The sequence below is a fragment of the Hibiscus syriacus genome, unplaced genomic scaffold, assembly GCF_006381635.1.
Source record: "Hibiscus syriacus cultivar Baekdansim isolate YM2019G1 unplaced genomic scaffold, ASM638163v2 tig00111941_pilon, whole genome shotgun sequence".
Lineage (NCBI taxonomy): Eukaryota > Viridiplantae > Streptophyta > Magnoliopsida > Malvales > Malvaceae > Hibiscus > Hibiscus syriacus.
This window is the reverse complement of record NW_024063217.1, coordinates 113,279-119,822: the sequence shown is the minus strand read 5'-3', so window position 1 is coordinate 119,822 and position 6,544 is coordinate 113,279. Positions and strand designations below refer to the sequence as shown.

General features: G+C 37.7%; 1 pseudogene; it reads right to left on the bottom strand.

Moving 5' to 3' along the window:
• Positions 1–251: 251 nt before the first annotated feature.
• LOC120173063 lies at positions 252–5,366 on the bottom strand (annotated as a pseudogene).
• Positions 5,367–6,544: the final 1,178 nt, after the last annotated feature.

Here is a 6,544-nt window from a genome sequence, read left to right as displayed (position 1 = left end):
TGTGTGGGGCGTACACTGAAAGGACATTCACTACTTCCTCTTCTATAATAACCTTAATCATCATGATCCTATCCCGGTATCTGCAAACTTCAACTACATTTTCCTTGTGCCTAGAGGATGGCGACTCCCAAAACATTTCTTTAATAAAAACCATTTATTTCATTCACATTACTTTCCTGCAAAGTAAAAATTCGTACTCGGACGAAAACCGGTTACGGCACAGGCTAATGGGGAGGATAAAGGAAAAGAAACAAAAACATTTCCTTTCATCTCTCAAGGTTGGAACAGATTATATATTATGTTTGCAGGGGAAGATCCTTGTGGCTGTAAACAACCCCTTCATCACCTGCCCACTCCCTCTCAAAATCCTACGTTTTTTAATAGCCATGTAGTTGTTAGAAGATATATGCAAGCATATGATTTAATCATAAACAAAATCAGGATAGAAATTCGCATACCATCGAGTTGTTAACAATCCTTCAACTCCAACCGGACCTTGTGCATGAATCCTGCTTGTACTTACTCCAACCTGTTAAAACTCATGCATCAAAATAGAAACAGTTCAGGAAATTGACAATGTTGTCCAACAAATGATATTTTGAGGGATTGATTACCTCAGCACCAAGTCCAAATCGTGCTCCATCACAAAACCGTGTGCTTGTGTTATGAAATACTGCAGCGCTGTATCAAAAACAGATAAAGAATTGTAATAACACCAACATCAACAATTTATTGCATCTATGCCCACAAACATGGTAAGCACTAAGCAGAAGAAAGAAGTAATTACTCTATGAATGACGTTAGGCCAGATGTAAGCATACCTGTCCACTGTGTGTAAAAACGTTTCAGCAACTTCAAGATCATCAGTGACAATGGCATCGGTGTGAGAACTGCAGAGCGAGCAAATTGCTTGGAATTCAGAGAAAGGCAGCTAACAACTCAGGCATAAATAAAGCAATGGAAAGCAAAAGAAAAAGAATTCCAGGAGACACGACATGCCTCCCATGCTGGTGTATGTGGCCAATAGCAGCCTCCACATCATCCACAATTTCAACTGTGCAAGCCAGTGAACTGTACTCATGATGTAATGATTGAGCCTCGGGAAGTTTTAACAAGGAACTCGCTCTTGGCCCACCATAAAGGGTAACACCTACAGCAAATAATGCCACAAAAGTTCAATAGCAGAACTTAGCAGCCTCGAACAGAATCATATACACAGATACAAATATGTTTTAACCTCGTGATTAAACAGAATAGGTTACATGATCATGTAAGAAGAACAATGCCATGAAAACCAACGAATCAATTGAATTAGCATATTAAGAAAACCGTAAAGTGATGTATAATTTGAAGCACTAGATTGGTTAGAAAGCCATTCAGATAAGCATACTTTCACGTCGGAGTTCTATAAGAAGTTTATTAAGCAAACCAGAACTTGACAAATCCTGGTGTACTCTAGTACACCATGGTTAAGAAACAGAAAGGCATATGCCTGAAATATGCAGCTACGGGAACAGAAGCAGATATTTATGTATAATGAAATTACCATATTGTTACATGCTGCTGGATAATCTATCTTTGCATCCAGAACAATTTTTTGGCCATGTCCATGTTAGCTGACTTGTCAACATAAACATGACAAACTCCATCTGCAATGAAAAGTTAAAAGTTCAGTTGAAACTTTAATTTATGGTGCGTCAAAGAGCCACAATATTTGTCTTACCAGCATGACCAAGAACAGGAATTTTCGTCGAAGTCTAAATTTGAGAAACAAGACTATTGATGCCTCTGGGGATCACAAGGTCTATCACATCATCAAGATGTGGCAACATAGAAAAACTTAAAAACTCTCTCATACCAAAGAGATGTAAGGAACTCAAAATCCTGCAATTCACCTTAAGCAAATCAGGAATATTCTCTCTTGAAGCAACAAGTCCTATAAGTTTGTCTCTCCAATGATCCTTGGTAAGACCGAAGTAATGATCTAACAATATAGAAAAAGAAATTATTTAAAGGGGAACAAAAGCAAGGCATATGCTCCAGAATAAGTATTTGCAAGAACCTAGAACCTTGTGCAAGATGCATTTGACCGCCTGGCTTCTTTGCCACCTTTAAGAAGTAGCCCGTTCCCAGTTCGAATGGCTAGTGAAGCTATCTGTTGAACCATTAAAGGAACAAAGGTAGTATTCAAGAAAAAACTTTAAACCCAGAGATATAACATAAAAGTAATATTCCAAAGCTAGACAACTCATAGATCACAAGAACTCTGTATGCAGTAATCAAATAGGGCAGCGTTGAAATTCAATATCCTATGTTCCGTCTAGCAAGAGAAACCAATGTTCTGGACTCTAAAGTATGACGAAGGAATGTGGCTAAGAAGAACAGGACTTCGCAAAAAGTCAAATAGTAGATGATGTCTCACTGGAATATGAGATAAAAGACGGTACTCAACCACAATGAACAAGACATGCTTATTGTACCTAGGATAAAAGCATCTTAACAACATCAATTACCAAGACTTGATTGGTAGTTATCCATAAAGATGCAAGAGAAATTGTCAATTGTTCACAAGAAATCATGAATTCTTGCATGAAAGTGAAATTTCACAGCACCTTGTAAGCTAAATGGACTGTTACCTGAACAATGGCATCATGTCTCGACTCAAATATAGTCAGCAGGACATGATGTTTTCTCTAAGACGAGTCCATCTGCGAGCTGCACCAAGTGCAGTCAAAGTAAATAGTTAAACCGGTGATGAGCAAAGCAAATCCACGAGCTACTTAGATATTTTTTTGAGGATTTCTAACCTCTGTTTTCTTTAGAATACAACCAATAGGCTCTTCCATGTCAGCAATAACACGAATAGATTTCGCAAGAGCAGAAATCTGTAAAACAGAAAAAAGTTACAAGAAACCTGAGGAATGCACTTAAGCAAAAGAATTAACAGAACAAACTTGGATATCAAAGGCAGAAACATATACAAAATTGAAAACTGGTTTATTTTCAATCACAAAAATCCAAGGTCAACAGATGCTTGCCTTCCCAGGCTTTAGGGCCAAGCGAGATACTAGTGCCTTCTCATATCCCTCAGCCTCGGCAGCAGAAACATCAGCAGCATTCTCAGCCAGAATCGAACTTTCATTGGTCTCTAGGGCATCAGCTACGTTCAGCAAAAGTTTCCTCCTATCTTCAGATTTCATTGTCTGTAATAACGATGATTTAGAAAAACATCCAAACTTAATTTCTTCAATGAATAACATTTACAGTAAAAGAGATCAATTATGGTGACTACTATAAGAAACAATGCTTCCTACCTGTAGATGTCTAGAACATTCCCATGCTGCAATTGCCATTTCACGTGCACCAACTTCTTTAACTTTAGTCCAGAGGTGTGCATCTTTATGAAATAGGGTACCAACAGACTTTCCTTGAAGTACCTTTATGATGTCAGTGACATAGCCACTTTAAAAGAAGTGAACAGAAAAATGAAGTTTATGACAAAAGAACTCGGTAATCAAAGAAACACATACCCTCGCAAATACGTGACAAAGGAAAACATGCAGAGGACTGGCTAATGATAACTCACCAGCAAGAACAAATTTTTTAAGAACATAAATAAGCTAGTTGAACTGTCTGGATTTATTAATAACATGGTTATCTGTAAATAAATAGGTTTGCGGAGTTGGATCGGGACATACCTAGTAATAACGACAGGGATGCCAGAAGAAGCGCCACAACTCTACCTAACCTGGACTTGTCACCGAATGTTATTTCTGCCTGATGCTTTTCTTGTACATATGTATGGATCAGCTTTGAGCCTGGGTCACTTGGTGGTCCACTGTAGAGACCCTCCACATCACTCAACAAAACAAGGAGATCAGCTTTTACTTCCAAAGCTAAGATACCCGCCAAACTGTCATTGTCCCAGAATATACCAGAAGAATTCTGAAACAATGCTTGCAATCAATTTGTCAGAGTCGAAATAAGCAGCCTGAAAGGGAGAATAGAACAAACTAATAAAAAAGGATGAAGCTTGAACTTGAAGGCCTTTTTGAAAAGGCTCTATTAATATGCCACATCACATGTGACCAGTGAAATTCCTGGTTATAAGAGAATCAAAAACAAAGAATGATTCAAACTATAGAGGGAAAGGATTTGTATTACCTCGTAAGGTGCTCTTCGAGTGCTGACTGCATCATTCTCATTAAAAACAGGAATGACTTTCAAAGCTAATAACGATTTCACTGTTTCAGAGAGTTGCGCTCTGAAGCTGTCATTCATAAAATCAGTCCCCGTTACAAGATGTTGTGAAGAAGTAACATCAAGCTGCATGAAGATTTGAGTTGCATATTAAACCAAGTGAAACATAAAGAAAAAGGATATCAATAGGCTCCCACATGCAAAATAAAAAATCAAGAAATCATGTTTTTTTCACCTAGCTAAACAAAGTGTCGTAAAGAGCAATTAAACTATTCTGGCCAACAGCAGCACAACCCTTGCCGTCAAGCTCAACTTGTGGTTTTTGAAGGTCAGCCAAGCTACAACGCAAAGATCAAATCTTTTCAATTCAAAGTTTCTGAAAAAGCAATAATTGTTCAGTGTTAACGACACCAAAAGGGGAAAAAATGAAAATGGGTTTTTAAAGGAATTGAACCTGCTATTAACCAATTTCCTGTATCTAAGCCTTTGACGGCCGAGACCAACAGCACCTGAAGAAACTAAAACAATCTCATAGCCTTGAGAGTTTAGTTCCTTAAGCTGCAAGCAACCAATCCTTACAAAAACAAAATTAACACTTCGATTAGCCACAAAATCCCCTTCCTAGAGAAACAATCCTACAATCGAAAGTCAAAAATCAAAATCCATCTTTCCCATTGTACCCTTGTCTTGTTAAATTATTAACCTGGGCACATAAAGCTCCAAGCCTATCCACTGCTAATCTCCCATCATGTCGAGTCACCACGGCTGTTCCCACCTTCGTAAATCAAAACCCATAAATCAAATTACTCCTTATTCAGAAACATAAAATCAAGACCACATTATCAACAAAACAAAATAAACAAGACAAAATTTAAGGTGGGAAAACAGAACCTTGACAATTAGACGCTTGACATCGTTCATAAAAGCTCGAGGAGGATCCATGGAGTGAGAACTGGAGTGACAGTGAGAGAAAGGGGGAGGGGAATATGCAAAGAGGATGAATGAGGCACGTCCAAGTAGCTTCGATTTCAATAATAAAGACTGCACCCAAACTTTAGGAGAATGATAACAGTGTAGTTTGTGTGTTGCTGCTGTCGTTACAACGTCGTGATTGGTCCGTGCGGAATTATGGCAGAAGAGGTCATGTTTCACATATAGATCAATGGAGAGAATTAAGACGATACAAATACTATAATTAAAATCCGTAACTTAGGAGAGATTTCCATTCTGTTATGACACGCGACACCATTTTCTTGGATGGATTCTGATATTTTCTTTATCCCAAAACTTTTGTTGATATTTTTTTTCATATGCAAGATTTTGTTGGCCTTTAAATTTCATCCAACAATCTGCAAAGATTGAATTACATGGAACTGACCTCCAACGATGTAGAAAAGAGAAGCGCCGTCGAAGAAAGGGAAACCAATTACCAAAAGCAGCACAACAAACGAAAAACAACATCATCAATCATCAAATGCTACTTTTATACATATTGCAGCCAGGGCTACAAGTCTAAATCCAAATGTTGTACCAATGATTCAAACTTATACTGCATATACATTTCTGACTGCAATTGGGTTCCTTCCACAAGTTGGGCCATACCCACACTATAATTTTTTTGGGCTAAACACATCCACAACCATTCAACTCTTATGGCCTAGGTAGTTGAGGGGATTATTATGGAAAAAAGAAATGATTATCCTCAAATTTACAAGTTTTAATTGTAGTAATTAGACTACATTAGTTCAACAATTCAAAATGGTAATAAAAAATTATTCATGTGACCCATGCAAAGCAAACAAGTTGATAATATGGTTAAATGTGTAGGATGGTGGTGGGTAGAAGGCACATGACTACCATGCTAGTCTTAGAAAGTGTTGTACCTTTAGCTTTGCTTTTTATCTTGTTTTGTTGTCTAAATATTGTTCTTATCTTGTGAATAGAAATATTAGTTTTAGCTTTTGCCGTTCTCTCTTTTATCCAATGCCATTACTTGGATAGGTGTTGCACTTTCATCCACAAGACTTTACTATTTTATTTTACTGATAAGAATTTATGAGAATCTTATCATAACCAACAGCAAGAATTGCCTTACTGGGTTGAGTCATTGTACTGATTTGGTTGTTCAAGTCTCGTGATGACGACTCAAAATGGGATTGCTCGGTGGAGAAACCTGTCAGGTTGCAGGAGGACGACACAGCATGTGGCGAAAAGTTGGACACTTGTATTGAAGGCTGATTCTCCTCCATTCATTACAGAGACTGATAAATTGTATGCTTCACTTTGGTTTTAATTGTCAAAAACACTATCGTAACTTATTTCAACTCTCAATGTTGGAAGAGAC